Source organism: Dermacentor silvarum, chromosome 6 (assembly GCF_013339745.2).
Source record: "Dermacentor silvarum isolate Dsil-2018 chromosome 6, BIME_Dsil_1.4, whole genome shotgun sequence".
NCBI classification, from domain to species: domain Eukaryota; kingdom Metazoa; phylum Arthropoda; class Arachnida; order Ixodida; family Ixodidae; genus Dermacentor; species Dermacentor silvarum.
This window is the reverse complement of record NC_051159.1, coordinates 164,987,929-165,013,303: the sequence shown is the minus strand read 5'-3', so window position 1 is coordinate 165,013,303 and position 25,375 is coordinate 164,987,929. Positions and strand designations below refer to the sequence as shown.

At 46.5% G+C, this 25,375-nt stretch overlaps 1 pseudogene; it reads right to left on the bottom strand.

Annotated features, from left to right (window-relative positions):
- Positions 1-2,871: 2,871 nt before the first annotated feature.
- Positions 2,872-24,309, bottom strand: LOC119456339 (flavin-containing monooxygenase 5-like; annotated as a pseudogene).
- Between the last annotated feature and the right edge of the window lie 1,066 nt (positions 24,310-25,375).

Genomic DNA, 25,375 nt, shown 5'->3' with positions numbered 1-25,375 from the left:
TCGGCTTCCACCAGCGACAAGTTTATTTTCTGTCCCACTTCTGTTTCACTTTATTTTATAATTTCCTACATTTCAATGAAAATTATTGTAATTAAAGAGACCGACACTACTCGCAGAAGTATAGTGCGCTGCTCCCACAGAAAGAATTCAGCACTTTAAGCTTTGCGCTGGTTCCGCCATTACTGGTTTACTTGCTACGTCTGTCTTTAGTAGTAAAGTGGTTATACCAAACGCTCCATTATATTAAAGATAACTTCCCTCATGCTTTCCTTGGTTTCGTTATCTATTGCCTTCTTATGGTTGTGATTAACTAAAATCGGTCCCCGCGGTTCCCCTTCTTCTCATTCGTTAAATAATAGATTGCGTGATAAGAAATAATAAAACGTAAGAAGTTCATTGGATATATTTCCAGAATTGAAACCAAAACTGCGGCGACGATTTTGGGTGCTGCGCTCTAGCGAAAAAAAAAAACAAGCAACTAGATTTTCAGTGATACTTTAGAAAATATAGAGGCCGTAACACAATTTCGTGATTAGAACTGGGACCGTAGCGATTACGCGTGGACTGTTGGCACGATGACTCGACCACTCGGTCACGATGCACACCGATCGTGGCGAGTTACGACGGGTATCTTTACGCGAAGACATGATGACAGACTGAAATGAAAGCTATGTGTCCGTACGACCTGCATCTCCGGGCGATTCGGAGGTTTCTGTCTAGTTTTTTTCAAACTGCCCGCTTTTATCTTGATAAACGAGGCGTCTTTTCGGTAGCTTCCATAGGTTCCAATTGTTTACACTTTACACGTCATGGGAACAGAAGTTGAAGCCCCCATGTTAACAGCGCTGCATTTGTGAAGTGCGGTACAGCTCCTCGGAACGGGCATTTCTACAGACTTTGTGGAATTTGCGCTCTCTGCAATTCTTTATGACCGAAAAATGAGCCCGTCACATTGTAGACGGGGGAGCTTCCAGCAGTGGCCGCTAGGAGCGCTGATTGTCCAGCGTCCCTGTAAGCGGAATCTGCTGTGGTGGGACACACGATGGTGGACGAGCCTAAAGCATGGGCCCAAAGATTGCTCTGGACAAGGTTTTCGCTATATGACGGAGTCTGCACGCCAGTTTGCTAAAATGTCTATTAAAGACCTCTCTCTTTTTGACTTTTCTTTCCTCTCTTCACTATTGCCAAGCACACTTCACAGCACCAACGCAATTGTGAGACACCAAGCAACAGCACGGCCTCCTCCAAGACAACAGAGCTGCACCGCTTTCCGAAAAAAGAACGGTGGTGCAGCCTTCCTTTGCAGATGATTGGCGACGTTATTGCGATTAGCGATCAATTAGCAATGGGTGAGTTATCGCCGCGTCAGTGACGTAAACTGTGAAGTTGTTCCGGACACATCGCAGACACGGAGTAGGGCACAAAGACAACCGAGCTCAGACATAGTTCATGTGTGCGCATGAAGCCGTACATTGCGCGTCCGTAACTTTCTTTCTTTTCGTTCTTTTTTTTCTCTCATGCCCTTCTTTGTTTCTGCTTTTCATTTATCTTCGTGAGCTTGCTTGAGCGTTCATTGACTGTGCCGGAGTGGCGTTAACGTTTTTGTTTTGGTATACTTTCGCCTGGCCGGCCTTCTTCTTTTTTCTTCTTACGCCTATTTTTTTAGCATCGAGGCGATGCTTTTGCTCGGAAGGGGGGATATTGCCACCTGTAGGTAGTTTGTCGAGGGCAAGAGTGGGCCGAGCACAAGAGAACAAAGAAGACCGCGCGCCCCTTCCCTGCTCGAGCCAGCCCCGACGGACGCGTTTTCCGCGTTTTCCAAGAGCCAGCTGCTCTACGGTTCATTAAACCTTCAAGACTACTTCTCAAGGCTCGTGACAATATATTGCTGAAAGAGCGGCACATACCCAGCAGCACACACACAGTAAGGCCTAATCACGGGCACATACCCAGTGCTAGGAAGTGAGCTCTTCACCCACAAGAGCTCGCATGCGTTCTACTCGCAAGTAACCCAAGTTGGCGTCAAAGAGGTTCACCGAAAAGCAACACATACCCAAAGGCACATACCCAATTACCCAAGTCGGCGTGAAAGGAAAACACAAAATACCTGAAAGTGCATGAACTATCCGAAGAATGCTAATCGCAATAAACATCCAAGCCGCTCAAGTGAACCTTCGCACGGCCTGCGTGCAGAACACTGCTGCTTCTGCCGCTTGCCTTGGAGCCAACGGAATAACGATGCTTATGCATAAAAACACTTCTGTTCAAAAAATTAAGTTATGTCATACCTGAAAATTCCTCCAAATTTCTCGTAAGCTTTACGAATGACGGCCCGTTCGAGGATTTTGCGAATGTTACGTCATGTTTTACAAAAAATACAGTTCGTTAAAAAATTTTAAAGGCATTGAGAGATGCGCAAGTGCGTAATTGTACAAAATGAACTAAACTATTAATTGCGGTGGTACCCGCGCCGCCTTCTTGTGTTAGTACAAGAACCCCTATAACAGTGGGCTATTCACTTCCAGCTAGTTTAATTAGTAGAGTTCCTAAATAAGGCGAAGCAGGTGTCAGCCATGTCACTCATAAAGTAACTGTGGTGTAATAACGAAATGCTGCTTGCCAGTCCCTCAGGATCGGCCCACTTTTCAGCGTGACACCACCACCACCACCGCCGCCGAAACTTGTGAGCCTATAAAGCTTCGCTTAAAAAAACGTTCTACTCCCCCTTCCCTCCACCCCCCCCCCCCCCCGCCCCTTCAGGTCTACAGGATTTTTACGAATTTTAAAATTCACGGGTTGGCAGGTATTCTTAAACAGCACCTGCATACGTTGGATAGAGAGATGCCTTGCTCGGTGAAAGGGGAAACAATTGCAATGGATAAATTTTAATCACCGCAAGAACAGTTGAACATTCACAAAAAAGTATATTTAAATGCAGACTGCGGCACCAGCCCAGTTAGGTTCTTAAGCACCCGTATAGTAACGATAGGAGATGACGCACTGAACTCGTGGTAGCACCTATGCGTGAAGCTTGTTCATCCACCTCATGAACGGCGTGTCTTCTGTTTGGCATGATTTTTTTTATTCTTCTCTTTTACACAGCTGCCCGACCGATGTGCATGCACCAACCTCAAGGTACGTCGTCCGTCACGTCGTCATACGGGACAAAACATTGAAATAACTTTTGACGTCAGGCTTCAGTGACTGCTTCTGCGTCCGCACTGTATCGCTTAGTGACCAAGCAAGTTGTACAAAGAAAGCCAGACACCTAAGCAAGAGCAATCGTAGTGCCTTGACTTTGAGTCCAGCCGCCAGAAAAGAGAGTGCCATGGCAGCAACCTTCAGGTCAACAACCGTCGTCTTGGTCTCCAATGCGTCCCAGGGTTTCGGTTTCAACCACGGCAACTTCCTCGTCTCAAGGCCCAGCCTGTAATTATCCCAAAAGTCAAGTATCTGTTGGCGGGCGCGGGCCCACGTTCTGGGACCATGCAGCCGGTACTGGTATGGCAAACACGGCCCGAACACGCACGCCCACGCCAAAACCGGGTCGGTCAGAAGAAGTCGGCCCAGCCGTGGCTTGCAGCCCACAAGCTCGGCCATTTCGTCCATGTATTCTATCCAGTCAACTTGCCTGGCGTGCCGGCTGCCAGGTATATAACGTTCGCGGACACGCATTTCCCGGCGATCCACGTCTTCTTCCATCGCCTGGAAGGCTGGAAGCGCATAACGCCCCGCAAACACCCCCGCTGCCCACCTGCTTTGCAGTTCGGAAATCGGGAATAGGCTGCCCTCTGGCTGCACGGCTCCTATGAAGGCCAGCGTTCCTTTTTGCATCAGCGACGGAAAGACATACTTGTAGAGGCGTACGCGGTTGTCGCGGACGGGCAGTACGGAATCGTCGATGAACGGGAAGTGCGCCGTGTACCCGGTGGCAAGGATGACCACGTCGACAACGGTGGCGACCTTAGGGTCATCCTCGAAGATGACTCCGTCCTCGGTAAAGCAGCGTACGTCACCCTTGACCACAACCGTTCCGTTGAGTATCTTGGAAGGAAGCGTGTCGCTTATGGTGGCGTGCTGGCCGTGGATGCGGTGTCGCGCAGCGAGGTTGTAGCGGGCGTGGTCGAAGCGCTGGTTGGCTTCGCGTTCGCACACGCTGCACACGATCGAGTAAGGCAGCCAGTGGAACATCCAGTTCCAGGAGCGCCGCACGTTGACGACGTCGAAGGGCTCGCCTCGCGAAGCCACTCGAGGGATGGTCCAACAGCCGCGCCTCGTGCTCACGTACACCTGTAAAAGGCAACATGGAACGGATGGAAATCGCTGCACAATAACGTCCATGTGGACGAAGGGTGGTTTGATTACTGATGATTGTCCCTAGCGATTTCAAGAACTACGGATAGTTCAGCTAGTTGGTAGGGAGTCAGGTTAGAAAAAAACGTGGACATGCAGACACAGACTCAAGAAGACACAGAGTGTCCGTGTCGACACGCCTAACATTTCCTAACATGAGCATTATTTCAACTACAGGGATCCTAAGCAGCTGTATTGCTAACATATTTAGCACCAGTCTCCATGCTAAGAGCGCGCGCGCACGCACGCACGCACGCACGCACGCACGCACGCACGCACGCACACACACACACACACACGCACACACACACACGCACACGCACACACACACACAATCCTGGTTCATGAAAGCACGCTTGACGGCGTTTAACATTTAATTTAAATTTCGAAAGCTCATACTGGGAGCTGTTTCACAGCAAGAATCTCTCCTCCTCAGGTACGCCGTTTCACCCCTTGCATGTGCCCCGCATGATGCGCTCACACATGCAAGACGTGCCACGTACACGTGGCAGCGAAAGCAGTTGAAAGCTGACCCAGTCTCATTAAGCCGGAGCCTGCAGCCAATTTGCGAACTATCGCCACTGGTAGGTAAGACGGCGTATCGATCTAAAACATTGCACCAACTAAGTGGAACTCGCCTTTATACCTGTGACAGCCTGAAAGAGGGTGTAGCAATATCTTAAAGCTGGTAATTAATCGTCAAATTTTTTTTCAAAACGTCCATATAGTGGGCGATTCCAAAGACATGCGTGTGGCTGAAAGCCTCCTCCAGGTTTTAAACGGTCATAATGTATGCTTGTGACAGCTTGATTGAATTCTTTGAGCACTCAGATTGCATTTAGAAATCCTTCAGGCCTTTTAATGTTACAGTTTTCATATAATTAAAATGCAAATTTTTTTTCTTCATCTGCTGCCTTCTATCAGATGTAGCATTGCCCACAACACAACTAACAGCTGACATCCCCCTTTAGTACACCGATCTTTATTATCACGGTGTCAAATGTCCGAAACTCAAGGTGCGGCAATGCGCGATGCCGTAGCAGCTAGGAAGCTGCCAAATACTTTTGACCACATGAGGGTTTTTTTAACCTTCACTAAAGCTTGATACACGAGCGTTTTTTTTTTTTTCGATTCCATCCCAACCAGTGGATCCCTTCGGTGGTGACATTAGAATAAGGAGTCCATTGATTGTGTAGCAGGGCGGGGGTTTTGCAATAAGCGTTCACGTACACAGTAGCCAGGCGTTGTACGCTAATGGTCGAGTAGCCCTTAAAGGGACTGACAACCGATTTTTAGTGACCTATATTTTTATAGCGCTACGCAAAGCTCACCCTCGGCAGTGTTTGCACCTGCAGCGGTTACTTCCAAGAGCGCGTGGATATATTGTAAGCAGAATGTTTAGATCTGAGCAGCTTCTAAAAAAGAGAGAGTCCCTCCTCCAGCAACGCTGAGAAGTGAGAGCGACGCCGATAGCCCGCATCGCAAATTGTGAAAGCAGCCCATCGTTCTGCTTTCACATGAGTGAATGCAACTGTGTGTTGACCACCTACATTTCGACCTTTTCAAGCACTTTCGAAGATAAAAAGCTGGTACCATAAGTTTGCGTTGTTGTACAGACCTTTCCTATAATTTGTACCGCGTTTTTCCACACGTACACACCTACATCATGTCTGGCTGGCCCCCGTCGTCGTTATTCTGTCGATAGACAAGCCAAGCCAACTCATCGAAAACAAAGGCGAAGGCAGCGCCATTTTTCTACTCACTACAACCAAAGGCATAGTCTGCGCATTGTCAGTTTAAAAAAATGAAAGCTTACAACAGAAAAAAAGTGTACGGCCATTTCAATACGATTTTAAAAAACCCGCCGCGGTGACTTAGTCAGCTAAGGCGTTGCGCTGCTGAGCACGAGATCGCGAGATCGAATCCCAGCCGCGGCAGCCGCATTTCGATGGAGGCGAAATCCAAAAACGCCCATGTGCTTGCGTTGTAGTGCACGTTAAAGAACCCCAGGTGGTCAAAATTAATCCGGAGCCCTCCACTACGGCGTGCCTCATAATCAGAAGTGGTTTTGGCACGTAAAACCCCAGAAAAAAAAGAATAATGCGATTAAAAAAGACCAGGAACCGCGTACGCTAATAGAAGGTCACGTCATAGGCCGCTTATGCATTTTCATGTTATTGCCGCGTGAGGCGCCAAAGGTAATTTTTGCGGCTTTTAGTGAAGAATTAAAAAATAAATCCACGTTTGATGAGAAAACCATGGCTCGTTTTAACCAATGCGATAGGCAATCTTTCCATCAGCGGGGTTATCTCTATTCATGTTCTGAGCGTTTGTCAGTCTCTTTAAACAAAGACTACGCTGCACCGCGGTCCGACGCGATCAAGCGCTCACTGGAAAACCCGCAGCACTTACAGCGTCCGCAATGGCGCTCAACTCCACGGCTACGTCACAGCCGGAGTTTCCAAGTCCAACGACCAAAACCTTGGCACCGAAGAACCCGATGGGCCGCTTGTACTCCCTGACGTGCATCACGCGACCTCGGAACCGATCCCGGAGGCCAGGAAACTCGGCCATGATGGGCGTGTGGTCGTAACCCGTGCAAACCATGACGGCGTCGAACGTATCCACCAGGGTCGTGTCTTCCTCGAGGTCGTGCACCACTAGCTCCCACTGTCCCGTGTCACTATGGTCAGACGTCGGACTTACCTGCAACAGGAAGAAAGCGTCTTAATTATGCAATTCTTGAGATTACAATATTTGCACCAAACATGTGTTAGATTATTGGGTTTTACGTGCCAAAACCACGATCTGATTATGAGGCACGCCGTATCGGGGGACTCCGGAAATTTGGACCACCTGGGGTTCTTTATCGTGCACCTAAATGTAAGTACAAGGGTGTTTTCGCATTTCGCCCCCGTCGAAATGCGGACCAAACATGGGTTTCTACACCACACTTAATTGTGTTCTTTCTGTTGACACTTGTTGATCATACTCCCATTCTCTATATGCATGAAATATATCATCACGATCTTTGATGTACGTTTTCTGATGGTGCTGTTGTATAGACACGTGTCGTCTATCTCTTTCCCTGTCGCTCCCATTTCTCCTTACCCTCGTGAGGAGTAGATGTCTAGAGACACGCGCTCTAGCCGACATCTCTTCCTTTCTCTTTATTAAAAACTCTATCTCTCCGTTAGTGACACGAAATTAAAGCAACTGAATAAATGAAAATCTTTCATCAGTCCTGCTATTTGTTTTTTTTTTCGCGTTGATAAAGGCAAGAAATGTGTTAAAAACAAAATTTTCTACAGGCCTATATAATCGACGCCTGGAGGAGACTGTGAAAGAACAGCAAATACCGCAGTGCGAGTATTCACTATTGACCCTTTTCGCGGAGCAGTTTGTTTTCGAGAAACGAGATGGCGCTCACGGCGGCGCGCCATACGTCTCCTCAGCGACCGCGCACGAATACGAAACCATTACCGCTTCTACCTTGCTTCTGTGCGATCAGTTGTCGGAAATGCAACTGAGTTTTCGCTGACACACTGTGCTCCAATCATGCTAGATTGAATTATGTGGATTGAAGACGTGTGCAGTAGTTGGCTGCAAAAATAGTGACTGGCATGCTAAGGAATGGGATGAATCTGTGTGGCCAAGTTCGAGGACCACTGCTACAACTGTCCGAACGTGTTACCGGCACATCGTGATGTACGGCTTTCCTCGAGTATACAGAAATTTGCTCATCCACCAGCCCAGTATCGCTAACCTTCAAAGAAAGGGCTTCATCCCCCGAACGTCGGCAAGAGTGAGTACCACTCGTTAAACAATGACAAAGGGAGTAGCGCCGCTTCCTGCCATAGTAAGTTTCGCGCACGTTATCTATACACATCTGTCCCAAATGGCAGGAAAACTTACGCCCACTCTACCACCGACGTATCAAGAATAAGTGAATTGGCGCACACTTGAATATATGCGCACTGTATACGCACAATAACTGACGGACTACACCGATGGCGCACGAATGGTCGAAGCTGATTGTTTCGTGACGGTCCACAAGAGTAAGCAAGTTACTAGCTGTAATATATATTTGGTACAAGGTATTACAATGTACAAAACAGCTACGTTTCAAGCCTTGTGCGCAGCAATAACAAATCGATCGGAACTGAGCACACCCGCGAGCGATTAGGCAGAAAATAATCAGATAGTGGCCGCACCGAGGAACTTCACTGAGTCAGAAACTGACAAGCCACTGCTTCAAAATATTTGCCGAATAAAGAACAAAGAGCAAAACACACTAATCCTGACTGAATTCATGAGCGGAATGTTTGGATAGCTTGGAATACATATTTAGCCCCGCTTTTAGAACAAGCACCATATACGCTGCTTGCGCGGTTTGGACATAGCTTAATCAGCTCCGAAAGCGCTTTTGCATATTCTCTGAAGCTGTGATCAAAGCTTCGTGTCGTCCACCTAGTCACCGTTTACGATATCTCCTGAAAACAGAGGTTTTCTAAGCCGCGCCAGCGTCATACACTTCCATTGTAAACAAGGAGGCAACGGAGGCAGTTGAGGCAAGCAATGAACGCGTCACCACGGGATCAAACATTGCAGCGCAAACGGGATTGCCGCGAAAAGGGTCAATACGATTGCGGTGCTCTCAAGCGCAGTTTTTGAGGAGCCCAACCGGCATGCAAGCCCGCGCGCGCCGGCTTGAAGAAGGAGCCACACATCACAGTATACGCAGCGTCGGCTAGACTGGACTCAGGCTAACAACATCGTTTCTTGGAAGAAACCACACAATAATGCAATAAAGGATAGTGCCACAGCCCATCGAAACTCGGTCGTCAAATAAGATAGCGTGAAAAACTAGGGACGAAAGTAGAAGCGACATACACAGCGCTGACTTTCAATTGGCGTTTATCTCTAAGAGGATGAACATTTATTGTCGACGCAGCAAAAAAGGAAAAAAAAAAACTGTTTACCCTTGCGCAGAACAGTTTTTTTTTTTTTTTTGTATCCGCTGTTCTTTGACGATCATGAATAACCAACTATCCCGAATTGCAGCTCTATTGAAACTCTGTCATTAGGTTATTTGAGGCCAGCATGCGGGTTATGTTGGTCATAAACACGTCTGATAGCACTATACAGTCGAAGCACACGAGCGCGCACTGGCGTCATTCGTCTCCCTCCCATTGCGACCCTGTTGCGAGCATTACCACAACGCTGACATTATTCAAGGGGGTGAAAGAGACGACCGTGGGGTGTTGTAGGACAGACTGTTTGCCATCTTGACGGGTGTGATAAATTGAATGTTTTTTAAATTGCATATAAATGTATTTTAGTTTTTCTCCCTATTCCACATCTTTACCAAAATGTCGGTAACACGTTGCAAGTGTCTGGCTGCGCTGTACCCTACACTTTACTGTTCCGTACCACGCCTTTCGATTGGACAAAATTGGACGAAACCTGAAAGGATCTTTTGTAATAATTTGATTCTTAATGCGTAATACTCCCCAATTCTATATATAGATAGAAAAGGATGAACAAACAGAGTGAACCGGTCATCAGGAAGCGAATTCAATCGGCCGCGCGTGAGTTGTAGTCGCGCAAGCAGGAAACGCACGTAAAAGGCACACCTACACAGCGCTTATTAGTGTTTTCTGATGTTCGTGTTTCTTCTTGGGCTACTAGAACAGCTTACGATGCCATATCAACAAGCCCACAGTGCAACTCTCGTTCACTTGGCAGAGCAGTGCGAGCGCACTTTTCGATACATTCTTTCACAAAATGATGGTGGTGATGATTTCTATTGGCATCACCTACGAAACAGGGCAGCGACAGTCACCTAGCCTGCTTGAGCTAATCTGTATTGTTTACATGCTAATCAGTCTAGCATTTTGCCTACATCTCCTTGATCTTTTCTTTCATCGTTGAAACCTCTATCTTCAGATTGTATAGTTACCTATGCTTGTAACGACTCCGGTGCTATCAATTTCTTCCCTGCCTTTTTGCCACCAATACTTGAAACAACTCTTGCTTATATCGACTGCTGAACAATTCATCTGCCTTGAATCCCTGGCGCTCCGGGCTGGTGCACATTCCCTATGGGTCTTGCTGGGTGAATGTATAATGGCATTCCAGTAGAATCTGCTGAGTCGTTTCCGGACTTTCATTGCTGGAAACGCAAGCCTCATTCTGTTGCGAATATTTGCTCCGGTATGTGTTTGTCCTCAAGCAGCCGACTCGGGCCACAAATAGCAGTGCACTGCTCTCTGCGTTAGAACGTCGTCGCCACCAACGACCACGAGCTACTACAATAAGCAAATCACGCAAAATTATATGCAGTAACTTAGCCGCAAGCGACTGACTGACACCAACACTAAACAAAAAAGGACGAGAGCTACTATCAAAATATGTTGATACTCGAGACACCCGCTGATATAATTATGTATACTACTTGAAATAGCATACCCGCGCACCATTGCACCATCGCGTCATTGGCATAAAAATCACGCTTGTCAAAAACCGGCATTCATGAAATCGCACTCGGTAGTTGGGAGACTAGTGGGCGCCTCGCTGATACGAGGCTGATAAACAGTTCTTACGCAGTTCATAGCAGCGCTCGTCCTTGTCTATTTTGTGTTTGCGTCTGCCCACCACCACAAAACCTGATACCAAAGTAAGTCCAAAAACTTCGCAGTGGGTAACAGAGAGCTGCTGTATAGAGGAGGGCTCAGGATTAACTTTTACCACCTGGGGTTCTTTAAAGTGCACCCAAACCACGGTGCACTAGTGTTCTTGCATTCAGCCTCCATCAGAATGCGGCCACCGTGGTTGGGAATTGAACCAGGACCCTTGTGCTCAGCATAAGAACGCCATAGTCACAAAGCCACCGTAACGGGCGACAAGTGCCATTAAATAACTAATGTAAGTATAGTAAAATAAAAATCTTAATGGGGCAAGCAGTATAAGCTCATTGCGACAGATATCATGCAATGACTGCTGCTGCACGCTTACAAGCTGTATTTGCCCGATTAAAGGCTGCTCATAAATGAACATTTTAGACGGGTTCAAGCGTATATAAAAGAACATTTTCTAGAAGTGCATAAATAACAAAATTAGGTTCTTTTCGGTAGCACGTTATAAAATGCTATACCAACTATAGGGTAACAGTCATTCCTTTTAACCAACATAGGAGTAACACGTCTCTAACCAGGATAGGCCCATCAACGAGTATTGAAACATCAGCAAGCCTCCGCTGGGCACGTCGCTTTGTTTGTGATTTTTTTGATTCACGACGTGTTTTGATCTAAAAGTCTGCAATAATCCTCTGTTTTTAATCAATTATATAACGTAACCTGGGATGAGCAAGACGCGTCTCTGATGAGCGAATGAAGATCGCAGAATAAGTTGGCAGGCACTGACTGCTACGCGCAAAAAAAGAAAATGAAAATTTCGGGCACCGTCGCGAGGCATTTGTGGCCCAAGCTCTTCATCACAATAGCTTACGTAAGCTTAATAAATCCTACACCTATTTATTGCGGCCGCAAGAACTCCTCCCCCCCCCCCCTCCCGCAGTAATCCAAGGCTAAAATAATTCATCTTACAATGCGGCTAACGTTGGTCCAGTCAACAAACGCGATTACCGGCGAACATCACGCACCGTTGCAAGCCCATCTTCGCTATATACTGAAGCCTAGGAACATGTGCGCTCTCGCGTCCTTGAGCTACGCCCATTGTTTTTGCGACCATGGCTGAGGAAAAAAAATCAATCACACGCGTTGGCACGTGCAGCCAGAAGACCTCGAGCACAATTGACATTTTGCGTGAAGAAAGAAGGCACTTGGGAGCGGACGTAAAAGTATTGCAACATTATGCCCGCTTGCATTCTGCTTGACGGACAATTTGTCACCGAACAACGTTGTTACTGTTGTTCCTTACTGGGTGGCATTAGGACGAAAGAAATATCTCTACAAAAAAGAAAGCGATCGTATCTAAAACAACAGCTAACGAAATCAAACTCTGAACTTAGAAAAAAAAAAGAGAGAAGACGTAGGGGAAAATAAATCGCTTGTTTTTGCCTGTGTTATTCGAGCCTCATTTCTTATATCCCCTGTGGAAGGCAGCATAATGACGCCTTAAGCTAGATTATTCGAGCGCCGTAACATTACTTGCACGAGAAATCATAGTTCTCAGTTCCCCTATAAACAAGGCATTCACCGATCACACTGGCGAAAAATTCCGCTTTGGTTCGCGTTGCAGGCACGCATTACATATTGGTCAGTGCTAAAGGTATATCTATTCGGCGCGAACTGGGAGATAAGCGCTAGTGTTGATAGGCCCGTACTAGAAGCACGCAGATAAATTGAGGTTGCGCGTTACTTCTTAATGCGTAAGCATTGTTTGGCGAGTACTGCAGCAGAATATGCACGTAATCTCGATTTACGTGCGCTACAAGTGATTGGCCCCGCAAGCTGTCTCCGCCCCCTTAGGTATTATACAAATCCAAAGAGTGAGAACTTCAAAAGATCTTTTAGGCAAGTTTTAAAATAATTCTCAGTGAATCAAGGACAGAACATGCAATATTTCATGCATGCATTCCGCACGTTTCATGATAGCAATCTGTAAAATAAAAATGCCGACTGTCAAGGAAACGATTGGCCATACATAATTAGCAGAATCCGCCATCAGAAATTTAAGCATGTGAGCTACTTATTTCGTTCTGGGAAATCAATATGCTTTGATCAGGGGCTAGCCTCGATCGTGCGAGTTCCCAATGTGCGCTAGAGCTGCTAATTGAGAAGTTAATCTGTGCGCTTCACTAATTAGGCTGTTAATTTGTATTTATCATACACTTTGTGATGTTCACTGCCATGAACGTGCTACCGAAAAAAACTAATTTTATTATTTCTGCACTTCCAGAAAATGTTCTTTCATATAAGCTTGAACCCGTGGAAAATGTTCATTTATGATCAGCCTTTAAACGGGAAAATACAGCTTGTAAGCGTGCAGCAGCAGTCATTGCATGATATCTGTCGCAATGAGCTTATACTTCTTGTCCTATTAGGATATTTATTTTACTATACTAGCATTAGGTAGTTAACGGCACTTGTCGCCCGTTACGATGGCTTTGTGGCTATAGCGTTCTGCTTCTGAGCACAAGGCGACTGGTTCGATTCCCAACCGTGGTGGCCGCATTCCGATGGAGGCTGAATGCAAGAACACTAGTGCACCGTTGTTTGGGTGCACTTTAAAAAACCCCAGGTGGCCGAAGTTAATCCTGAGCCCTCCTCTATGCAGCAGCTCTCTGTTACCCACTGCGAAGTTTTTGGACTTATTTTGCTATCAGGTTTTGTGGCACTTGTAGTTGCCTTAACGCCTTTCTCGGAGAGGCTGTGGAGCTGAACTATTAATTGCATAATGTCCGTCATACCCATCCTGGCCTCTGAACTTTTGCGACATGAAGATGAGTATACCGAGAAAATAAATTGAAGGAATGAGTACGAGACGCCGTGACTGTGAAATTAGACAAATAGAAGCGTAAGATGAACACGCTAAACAACCAGTTGAGAAACGTGTAAACCATTCCCAAATGTTTTCTTTCGTTTCCGCCGCAAACGCGCCATATGGTTACGCGTGTTGTATTTGTGGTATTTGTGAAATGCCTGTTAAGACGTGCTCGCCACAGCGTGTCCGTCCGTACCTTGACTAACGCCAGCCTTCTTAAGCCGCGCTTTCAAAGGTAAAAGGCCTGTTTTTCTTAGTGTTGTTGTTCCTTTCAGTTAAGAGTGAACAGGCCTTAAAACTAGCAGTTTACTTTCGCGTGCTCCTCTACCTGAGTCTGCGCTGGGCTCTGCCGTAATCACCGGGGTGATGTAGAGAGCGGTTGGAATCGCACACGGCGGCGGAGAATGAGCAAGAGGCGACGAAAGAAGCAATTTGACGCGAGAAACGTAAATGAAAATAAAAAGAAAGCTGCGCGACAAAAGCCGGAAAACGCGTGACGCCGCGGCGAGACCCGCAGCGCCCTCAGCGGGGAGGTCATTGTCTCGCGAAGGAAAAGCAGCGCTAAGAGCGGAAGTCGCACCGAGCGCTCAAGGAGACCACCACTCGTTGCCAAGGGACCGGGAACTCGGCGCAGCTGGCGCAGGAGGCGTTCAGAGCGTAACGAGTATAGTACAGTGGCTAGAATGGGGAAGTGTGACGAAGGCCCCGCCGCTCGCGTGCGCGTTTCAGATGCAGCCGCAAGGCGGCGCTGACGCTTGTATTCACGTCGCCCGACCAGGCCCGACGATCGACTAGCCGGATAAGCGCCCCGATTCGCGATGCGAATTTCCTTTTCTTTACCTCGAATGGTACATCTTGCTCACCCACTCGTGTTCGCGAAGATCGCAGCAACATTATAGCGACATATGCGCCCTATAAATTCGCGTACAACATGTCATTTGCTTGCGAGATCTAGGCCCTCTTGGCATGTTTACCTCGGAGGCCGCGTGGACACGCCTCGAGTTTTGCTTCACTGCGGTCTTATTTTACGCGCCAAATTACTGTCTATAAACGCACGCTTGAACGAAAACAACTGTTCTTGCTTGCAACGATGAATTGAGTCCGAGTTCTTCGTTAAAGAAAGATGCAATCGGATTTCACTTAAATATATGTAACTGCCCTTAATTGGCATGCACCGATGATTATGTTACATAAAAGTTGCCTTGGCTCGCTCAATATTTTCACGTTTGCAAGATTTCTTGAAAACTGGTATGCTATAAGCAAAATATGGTGCAATTATTGGTCATTTTTGCAGCTTCAAAGCACTGCATGATTGCTGTCTTCTGTTTGGGTGGGAGCTTCTCGATCTTCTTCTTCAGTGCACTTTCTTCAATCGCGTGATTTGCCTGTTTTTTTCTGCGCGAGAGCCTCGTCCAAGCTTTTCGCTTTGGCTCTTAGGCGGCGCGCCGTAGCTTGGGTCCTTGCCTATAGCTTCCTGGCGTAATTTTCCTTACGCTTTAGCTGCCTAGGTCGACACCTCTGGTTGAGCAATAGCCTTCTGAGGTACTTGGAGGCGATACAGCACTTCTCAGGGCCACTTACAAGCCCCTTGCACTTCGTGGGGTAGAGGCTTTCATACCAGCTTGACTGAGCTTGTCATGTTGGAGCTGCGCGCAAGAGGGAACTCCACCGACCGCGCAGCGTCAGAACATAGCTGCATGCTGTCAACAGCCTCTAGGAGGGATGGAGGATCGCAGTGCTCATCAAGTGAGAGCTCGACACCACGTACAAACACTTAGTGTTCGATCATGCTGTCCCCGCAACGAAACAGCAGAAGCTTTTGGGCGTGAAGCAAGCTCATGATTGGCCCCAGTATGCAGACGCTATATGCGACAAAAAGGGAAGTTTCATAAAAAAACGTGCTTATCCCACTGATTGGAAGGCACGATCACATTTTGGTAATCCAGAGTTGGCGGCAAGCGTGGGTGCTTCATCCGACGTGTCGGGTGAGGCCACGTCGATTCGCTATTACTTTTTTGTGGAGGTGCAAACTGTGGGTCCAACATTTCTTTCGGATTACTTTTCTTGGGCGCTGGCTTGGAAATGTACTTGGGGACGTTTGGAAAGATCGTCAGTATCGCATCCGGCTGTAGCAATGGCCTGCTCCTTTCCAGGCGCACCAGCTCACCACTGATGATGTGTTCAAAGTGACGCGACACAAACTGCGGATCGAAATGCAGTTCGCACAAAGCGGCATTTCGTTCGAGTGGCTTGTCCACCCGAGGTATGTTGCGCTGCCACTTTCGGTACGTCTCCTCGTCTTACGGTACCCCGAAGAGCGACTTCTTCTTGCACGATTTGTAACCAGTCGTGCAGACAGGCACAAAACAGCGACTTTGACGGCGGCTCATACCTGAGCACTTGTCGGCACCGCACGAAACATTACTACGCACGAGAATTTCCAACAGAAAGCGGGAGAAACTCGCGGACCAATTCGTATCGGGCGCGCAGCTTGACGTATAAACGAGTGCGAGCGCCCTCTGGCGGATGCATCACAAGCGGCGACGGTGGTTGCCATAGGAGCCGCCGGGCGGTAATCACACTTCCCTATTCTAGCCACTGTAAGTATAGTGTAGCTCGCCCTGCACGAATGTCGGTCAATCTCCCAAAACCACGTGTTGCAGTCAGGGTTGTCAGGTCCAAAATGTGAAAAGTAGCCAAAAAATCTCGAAAAGTGTCAAACTTTGATCGGATGCAGGAATGTATCCAGAAAAGTAGCCACATTATAGAAAAACGTTGCATTTGCTTTTATCGTTTTATTGTAGAGCCATTATCACAGCCAACGCTTAAGCTGCTTTTAGTAAATATAGGAACTGTACTGGATATTATCGCCGCCGGCAAGGTGAAGTGTGGAACATGTATGCAACGTGTATAAATGGCTAAAGCTAACAGCGTTTTCATTAGCATGTTATATGACTAGACTATTAAGTAGACACTAGAAAATTGTCACACAATCAGAATCACCTGCCGTGGTTGTTTCGTGGCTATGGTGTTGGGCTGCTAAGCACGAGGTCGCGGGATCGAATCCCGGCCACGGCGACCGCATTTCGATGGGGTCTAACTCCGAAAGCACCCGTGTACTTATATTTCGGTGCATGTTAAAGAACCCCAGGAGGTCAAAATTGTTCCGGAGTCCCACACTATGGCCTTCCTCATAATCAGATCGTGGCTTTTGCACGTAAAACCCCATAATTTATTTTTTAGCAATCAGAATCACAGCTGCAGTTCAGGTGTAAGTCTTTGAGTTCATTTTGGCAATAATTTCTGCAGTGATATCAAAGCTGAAGCTATTCAAGTTCCTCAGTCTCAGTCCAAACTTTATCCTTTAGAATCGAGACTGCTTAATCAGACATTCATGACATCTTCAATCACACATTCTGTTTCTAACCATTGCTTGCGGAATAACCACCCAAAGCAAGCGTGCTTCGCCATGATGCGTCTGATGTGCCACAGTTTGCTTCTACAATCTGCGGCGCAACAATGTGTAGCTGGCCTGCCGCGGAACGACAATGCGAAGATGGCACACGCTGTGACGTCCCTAGTGCGAAAGCCTTTGCATGAAATGAAAGCGCCCGTGTCGGATTGACGATGATGATGGACCAGCTTGAACAGACTTGAAGTGCCGTGGTAGTATGGTGGCATAAATATTTGCTAAAGTTGCTGCATAATATGAGCTACACATATTTCTATGAAATTTTTACAATAGCCAAGCTATTTCAAAAGCAGCCAAGTAGCCAAGGCAATTTTTTCCCGCCAACAGCCTCTAAAAGTACCCAATTTGGCAACCCTGGTTGTAGTACAGAATGCTTGTGTGTTTAGTGCGCGCGCGCGCACTGATAGAGCATCCAAACAATCAGGCACATCCAAAGGTCTCGCGCATGGCACGTGCCTCTCGATGAGCTATAAATGTTGGCGCCCCACAACTCGGTTACGCTTTGTGTCGGTGGTAATTGTCCATCAACCAAGTTACAACCATTGACCAACGGCTACCAACCATTATGAAATTGGGCGAAAGAGCGACGGAAAGTTATCCGCTTTAAAGCATACAAGCAAGGAAAGTGCGACACAAGGCCAAAAACACATTCATATCAACTTTACGACGAATATGTTACGAATGGCTCATGTCAAGATCGTGGGCGAAAGATAGTCTACTTCATTGCCTGTTGTTCCAATATACGGTGTGCTGGCCAGGTCATCTCGACGGCGAGAAATGTGGAACGCTTTCATAATCTCTCGATTAAGTGGATTTTAAGTGCGAGCGAGAATAATGCTGCTCAATAAAAATGGGTGTAATCACATTTTCTGCACTGTAAGACATGCATTACACCACGTGCAGACGTCCGTCACATTGTATGGCCATGCACATTAGCTCCAAATATTATCACACACTGCGTAAACCACAATGCTGAAGTAAAAAACCCTGAGCAGTGGGAGGTTATACTGCTCAGCGAATGCCCAAATGACCAGCTCTGGGAAGTCCGGCTGGCGGAGGATGCCGCTACGGTTCAAGGCCTGGCCTGCGTCTGACGGAAAGGGGCGAACGAAACGATATTTGGTTAGGCCACTCCGTTCGGCCCCTCCATTCCTCATTCGAACTCAGAAGGGACTTTTCAATAAAGATGTTTTATCTCTCTCTCTCTCTCTCTCTCTCTTTGTGCGGTGTTCCGCTAAGCTGGAGTAGGGTGAGCAAGACGCTGACAGGCTTTATGCGCGGCACTGCTTTGAGGAAATGAGACGGCAAAGCAGATGAAAAACCAGCACGCTAGCTGGCTGAGTTATTAGGATCTCAGAGCTTCGTGCTGTCTTATAATAAAGGTAAATGTGGGGCTTGTGCCGTTCAACCGCTGTACAAATTATCAGTAGTTGATGAATTTTACTAATATTTGGCATGTCTTCGTTAAGATATCCCGCTGCGGATTACTGTAGTGTTTATCAAGGTTAATCTTCTAGTGCAATGAAAAGACGGAAGGTGGAGAAACGACAAAATATAGCGCCTACTGGCAACTGAAAAAATATATTGAAGAAGCTTCACATTTATACACATAGAAGTCATTGCGCATTCGTAGCAAAGCAAGGGATAGAAATCGCAATGATAGCAATAGTTAATTGCGAAAAAACCTCACAACCTATAAAGTCAGACATATATATAGGGTGTTTCATTTTAGCTGCACCAATTTTTTTTTTAATTGCGTGTGGCAGATAGCACAATTATAATCGTTGATCTAAACTACTCGATGAGGCGGCCATTACTTCCACGAGAAATCAAAACGCCTAATTGAATAATTAACATAATTACGCTAATTAACTTAATTTTGAGGAAAACTTAATTTTATGCATTGAATCACAAAGCACTAACTTGAGCACTTGCTTGAGCACTAACTAACAACGCTTGAGCGCTAACTGGAATGCCCATGCATTTCGTCGGGCAATTTCAAAATTAATATCTCGAAACTGGTTTAGTCCTGAGAACTCGTTCCAAGTGGATACGCCTTGCGAGCTCAGCGGCTATAATTTGTAGATTGAAAGATGTGTCGTAAAATAATTTATTAAAAAGGTAATTTGCGTAATTATGTTAATTACTCAATTAGACGTTTTGATTTCTCGCGGAAGTAATGGCCGCCTCATCGAGTAGTTTAGTACTTCGAGGATTTTAATTGTGCTATCTGCCATAGGCAATTTTTTAAAATTTGCTGCAGATAAAATGCAACACCCTGTATACACGTGCGCTAATAATCGACAAATGCGATAACGCAAAAATCTGTTAGCGCGCGTGCATGTTCGGCCTTAAATTTGTAACGTTCCCTCACGATTATCTTTTATCGTTTTGATTTTTGCTCTTAGCTTTACTCTCAATACACGTTGACATATACGTGTATAAATGTGAAGATTCGTCCATAACTTCTTCAGTTTTAAGTAAGCGCCTTGTCCTGTCGTTCTTACGTCTTCCTTCTTTTTGTAGAGTTAGTATTTGCTCATTATAAATACGAACCACCTAGCCTTCAATACTTGTGCTGGGCTAGTTGGTTCATCTTATTCCGTAATGTTCAGACGCAACCAAGGACGGAAAAAAGCGCAGGAAAGAGCGTCACTTGCAACTAGTTTATTTGACCCCGTCTGCTTTCAATTAGGAGTTTCTTTCAAAAGCAACTCCTAATTTTTGAGCCATGCGATTATAAAGACATGTAGACGAGATCTTAAAACTATTTTTACTCGAGGTAAGCAATTGTGCTATATATATATATATATATATATATATATATATATATATATATATATATATATATATATATATTTGCACAGTTATGTCGTATTTTCATTGCTCTGGGGATAGTATGGCAGACATTAGAGTCTGAATGAGGCTAACCGCTGTCCTGGCAGAGTCGGATAAAGTGATAAACGAGAAGTCTCTTCGAAAAAAAAATGGTGGACAGAAAAAAGAAAGGTGCGATCTACACATAAATGCAAGTACTGCCCATCATCATGCGGGATAAAGAGCTGCACTGACAGCATGAGCATACTTTTGTGCCAAATTCCCTTTTAGACTGACAAGCGAGCTGGATGTGCTATCTGGATCGCATAGCCTCATGCTGCATGTTAATAAAGGTAAGCATGGGGCTGCTTTCGTTTAACCACTGTACAAACAATGGTTTGTTCATGTGCGCGACCTTAAATGATTTAGACTGGAACAAGCGCGAACACTAGTAAAAATTATGTAAGGTGTTTTTGCCTCTCTGCAATCGCCAGCACCTGTATCATCGGTGTGATTCATTTACGAAAACTTCATTGTCGGACTGCAGCGTATACAGTGCCACTGTCGCGTGTCTACATTTCGAGTTAATAGGAGTAAATTTGTTCTTTTGACTTGAAAATTGAAGACTCATTCCAGCCCTGCTTTCGTAATATATATATTGTGCGACAAGTACACGAGACGACTAAACTGCAGGTTGACTATGTGCTTGCCTCATTGTTTGGAAAAATGAAGAGGCGCTGATAAGAATAAACAACATGAATCACAAACAATTCGCCACATCAAAAGACGCAAAGCACCATAATATAAGTGCATGTAAACCACGATAGACACGCACTTCTTAATACCACAAATTAACACTGAACCACTGAGTAACACTAAATAAAGCTACTGTGCTCGTCCTAGTTAGCGTTTGATTTGAACGGGTTTGATTCACACTGCATGCACAGCGTAACCTATGACAATAGTAAGTTTTACGTTTCCTTAACTCCGGACAAACGCCCAAACTCTCAATTGAGTTACGTACCTGCCTCACCAGATTGCATTCTTATTTCGTGTCTTTTCAACACCGAGCTATAGCAAACAAGGAGCTGGCGCCAATAATGTACGCGGCGTGGACGCGGCGTGGACGCGGCACCACCACGCTTGAGCACGATATTATTTACAGTGTTATTAGGACCGAATTTCCGGGGCTCTACAACTCCCTGTAGAAAAGAAGAAAATATGCACTTCGTAATCAAATACGAGAACAAAAAGAGACATAGAACATCTAAAGGAAGGGCATACGTCATCAGGCAGGATGTTCGTTGCATGTTGGCTCAAACTGCATGCAGAGCTCAACCTATGACAACCGTAAGTTGTATGTTTCTTCAACGCCGGACAAATGCTCAGACTCTCATTTGAGTTACGTGCCTGCCTCACCAGATTTTATTATTATTCCGTGCCTTTTCAATACCAAGCTATAGCAAACAAGGAGCTGGCGCGAAAACTGTACGCGGAATGGACGCGGCTACCAACACGCTTGAGAACTACATTATTTACAGTGTGATATAGGACCGAATTTCCGGGGCTTCGCAACTCCCTGTAGAAAAAAAATATATGTGCCCTTCGCGATCAAAAACGAGAACAAAAGAGACGTAGAACATCTAAACGACATACGTCACCAGACAGGCAATTCGTTGCATTGAATGAAATCATCCCCTCCAGGCATTAAGCGTATTTGTGTGCAGAGAGCATGAACGGCTTTCGAAGGCCAAAGAATCTTCGAGGTCGTGCACAGATGACGTGCGTTCTGTGGGTCATCCTCCTGCGGCGTCCTTGTACAATCTTCCTCGCTGCATCACTCCTTCAAACTTCACCCGAGCGCCCGGTCCACAAATAGTGCTTAGATCGGTTACATTAGCATGACAACGAAAACTTGTGTACTATGTCCATGCGATAGGAAATCTACAGTTGAAAAAAATACATAATAGAAGTATGTACGAGAAAAATGCAGAACGTACACACTCCATGCTCGAAGTACTGAGGTCTGCGGTCTGTTAGATAACTGTGTGTCAGTGGCATAAGAGTCTCTGCGGTGTGTTCGCTTGAATGGCACCGCGTGTGCCCAAAAGGTGAAGCTAATGGACGTAATTGCGGAAACAGTGCGGAAGTCACGCTTTAAGGAAACGAAAGTTATATTGTGATTCCTTAGTTTCCTCTAGACACAATGCTTTTGAAACGACGCTAATAAGCTCTTGTCTTTTTTTTTCTATGCGATTTATTTCTTGTATGCTGGGATTTACGTTGTCACCATTATGTTATATTTTGTAATCAATTTTGCATTTTGTTCAGTTAGCTTTTCTTTTATTTACATATGTAATCCGTTATTGACCTGCTACTTTTACTTTCATTTGTCATCTATCATAACTGTTCTTGTACAGGAGGTCACGACACAGTCTTTGACTATGGGACCTACTTCGGTATACTAAATACCTGTAACATTATCGAACCTTTGATAATACATCTTCTCTGATTCTGGTTCAAATCCGCTGTCTTCTGTGCTACTATATAGGCACTCGTACAAAGTACGCCGTACGTATGAAGCACCTGTTATCTATCAACCAGCCAAGTCTGCTTACGCATAAACTCGTTACAAAGACGCGAGGCAAAAATGAGTGCTTCACTCGGCGGCGAAATCACTTACGGGGGTTCACTTCATCGATCTATGAGGTGCCATAGCCTACTTGTTTCCTTTAGGTTTCCTTTGTTAGGGAGCCTGCCTGGTAATCTCATGTCGATGAGCGCTTCCCCTCTCATTCGTCAAAGTTGTTTCTCCCCAAGTCAAAACGCTCGCAGTCACGCCACTCACCCTGGTTACGGAGTGCAAGCAGCGTACGTAGCTGCGCAGGCCGAAGGCGTCGGCGTAGTCATTCAGGTAGCGGGAGACGAGACGGTGATGCATGTAGTTCGGGTACTGCGACGGTGGTGGAAAGTCACTGAAGGCCGATAGCTCCTTGCTCGTGTTGGTCGTGGTGGAGAACATGACAGAAGCGACACCGTCCACGTTGTGCTCGCGGTACGTCCACAGGCCCCCGAGGTCCTCGGTCTTCTCGAAGCACACCGCGTCCGAGGCCTTCTTCGAGGCACGACTTGAGAGCAGTCAGGCCGCTCGCCCCGGCGCCGATCACAGCCACGCGAACCATATTGGCCAGAGCCTGAGTCACGTACTTGGCGATACGAAGACGAGCGTCTTGGCCTTCAGAGAAAGAGGATGGGAGGATAACAAAAGAAAGGAGGTTCACCAGATGTAGCCCTTCTTGACTACCCTGCCCGGAAGATAAGTGTAAAGGAATAGAAGTCTTCAGAGGGATATAAACAGCATGTTTCGTAGTTGGGCTCGACCTTTTGCCTTTCTTCAGTGTTTCCTGCGATTATAGCCGAAGATGTCCACACTTTCAAATAACTGTCTGGTGCGTAACTTGCACCGACGTCGACCAGAACGTATTCACTTGATCAACAGTACAAGAATTGTTGGATGTTTCTGCCACAAGGCACACACCTGAAATCACGGGAAAATCCGTTCCACGCTCACGCGAATGTCACCCAACGACACGCCGGTTGCATAGCTTACAGTCTTCGTACAAGCATGGCTCGCAGCAAATTCTGCCATCAGCCTTCACCTCGACGTGTGGGTGCTAAGACCACTCCAGCTGCACAGAAGCTAACAGTGATGTTTCCGGAACGAAGGTTTAGCGTTGAATGCACATAACGCATTCAACGGCACGTAGTGTGAGCCTGCCACGCTATCCACACGACTTTCACGTATCAGTCCGCAGGAACACAAAGCGACCGGACTCGAGAGGAGGCCGAGAGGAGGCAACCCCCGTCCTTATGATACCTGTGTAGCTTCGCCCAAACGCCCGCGCGCTTGGCGTCGCTGCTTATAAACGGGGCGCTGGCGAAAGCCGCCTCTCGAATAAACTAGAAAATAACGAAAACACGCACGAGTCATCCCAATGGTCTGCGAGGAGGAGGAGGAGGAGGAGGAGGAGGAGGAGGAGGAATAATTGCGCTCTGCGGCCGGCGTCTGCGCATGTGCGCGAGGGCACGTGGACGACAATGCATATACGAACGCCTCGCGTGCGACTCGGGTAGTCTGTTATATGCGCGATTACTGACGCTCAGAACAAAGGGTCTGAGAGAAAACGCGGCGTGCGCGTACGTCTCGCCGCAAGTCAGCGCACCGGTGGACAGAGAGTAAGAGAGAAGGTCGTCAACAGCCGCGAGGCCATCAAAGAAATAAGAAGTGACGAGAAAGAACGCGAAAGAAAACAAGCGGCGTGGAAAGAAGTCCTCAGGGACAAGGCGGCCATGCGACAACAGAGAGGTGGTGGCTTGGAATTCTGTTTGTGCAATAATGTACACGGCGGGCTCGATGTCAAGGCGGTGTCACAGAAAGTGTACAAGTGAAAATGTCTTTTTTTTTTACTTTTATTGGAGATCTTTTGAACCTGCGTGACTGCCGGAAGCATACGGGCATTTTCTAATTTATTTTGACTACGAGTGCGCAGTAGCTATGAGCTTGGGTTTCTTCGAGTTTATTGGCGTTTCCTTGCCCTGCGCACTGACCCATTTTTCGGTATTCGACGCAAAGAGCTTCTGCCATGAGCTGACGCCGGATGGGGAGAGCTCTTTGGGATTCCTCTCCTTTGGTCCAGCTACACTTCAACCCTTGCACGTTTCTTGAAGGACTTCGCGAGATTGCGAAACGCTTGCTAAGAAAGGTAGGCCGGCCGGAGAAGTGTAGTGTTTACGTACCTTGAACGTGAGCAGCCTTAGTGGGTAGAAACAAACACACGAGTTTGTTTGGCTCGAATCACCACTTCTCTCACGAACAAGGGCAAATTTGTCTGTTAATTATAGGTTCACAAAGGGTCAAGGAAATCAGCTATGGGCTGGGCGCGGGCATAACTCCATTTTCAAGTAAAACTAGTGCCACCGAATGTACCACGCTAACTTGCTTTGGAAGCGGCAACGAATATATGCTGCGCTGTAAATTTCCATCAACTTGACAATATCACACTAATGCACCAAGTTTAAGTCTGCCAGTCACCATAGCCCTGAGTGTTCAAAGAAAGCTGCTTATTAACTACCAACAAGCACAACTTTTTAGCCACGCTGATTTCAGTTTCCTGACCTGTAGAGATGTTGGCATTCCGCATTAAAACATCTAACAACCTCTTATTT